Source organism: Mus caroli, chromosome 2 (assembly GCF_900094665.2).
Source record: "Mus caroli chromosome 2, CAROLI_EIJ_v1.1, whole genome shotgun sequence".
Taxonomy (NCBI): Eukaryota; Metazoa; Chordata; class Mammalia; order Rodentia; family Muridae; genus Mus; species Mus caroli.
Genome location: NC_034571.1, coordinates 658,551 through 659,552, shown reverse-complemented (window position 1 = coordinate 659,552; position 1,002 = coordinate 658,551). Strand labels below are relative to the sequence as shown.

The window sequence follows — 1,002 nt, the reverse complement described above, 5'->3', positions numbered from 1 at the left end:
CAACAACTGCAACAATGCTGTGTGCTTTCCTGCAAAGGGCGGCAGCACTGAGAGCCACTGATATGTGAGGATGGAATTGTTCGCCATGTAAGTTTTCAGATTCAACAAATGCACAAAGAGAAGACATACCTGCTGTCAGAGAGAACAGCCACCCAAGGGAGGCTTGGAAGCTACAACACTCCCCTCTTAAACAAACGAGACAAACATGGCTGTGTGGTCCAAGCATTGGTGATTTTTATTAAGAATAACTTTGGTTCTAAGAATTCCACCCTCAATTCTGTAATACTTTCCATTAAAAAAACAATTATACAAGAGCAAATACAAAAAATATTAAATTATGAAAACAAATCCATTAAGGCTCCCTTTATATATATTATGTACACTCAAATGGGTTGAGATTCTTGGAGTAGAAGAATAAAGTCAACTGGTATAGCTTAGAAAGCAATACTACTTTACTAGCAGGAGACTACAAAACGCAGAACTATTTTAAGAAAACTACAGAGTGAAAAAATGGAGCCTTTTCCCCCCTATAAGTGGCTCAAAGCATGACACTGCTCAGATGGTGACCTGTCCTCAGGCTTTGCACTGAGGTTTTGTGCAGTGTTAAGTGTAAGAAATGAGTGACTGAGGGCATTCTCAGTGAGTTCCCAGCAGATTCCTTAAGGCCCCGCTCTGCTCCCCAGATGCTCTGAGACCTAGCAGAAGGCATCACTTCTTGCTATGTACAAGTCCTCTTTTGGCTAGACCCTGTAGCACTAACCACCAAGGAAGATGGCCGGCCTGAGCGTGACCAGGAAGCAAACATGTTTGTAGCTAACTTTCCCCCAATGTTGTAGAGTGGAACAGCATCAGGCCTTCTATGGGAGCTAGCGGTGGCCCTTGAAGATCCTGCCAAGTGGCAGGACATCTCCAGAGCTAGCTTCCAGGTAGATAAAAAGGTCTAATTGCCCCGAATTGTCACCCTACCACCTGATATCATTATCCCATATGCATAGAGAAAGA

General features: G+C 43.4%; 1 protein-coding gene across 4 annotated transcripts in view; it reads right to left on the bottom strand.

Annotated features, from left to right (window-relative positions):
- Positions 1-212: 212 nt before the first annotated feature.
- Positions 213-1,002, bottom strand: part of Fam107b (family with sequence similarity 107 member B) — a 209,233-nt gene continuing 208,443 nt past the window's right edge. For all 4 annotated transcript variants that reach the window (XM_021155778.2, XM_021155779.2, XM_021155781.1 and 1 more), the window contains one exon: positions 213-1,002. This exon is cut by the window's right edge and continues 1,844 nt beyond it. The gene's annotated coding sequence lies outside the window, so the exon portion shown is untranslated.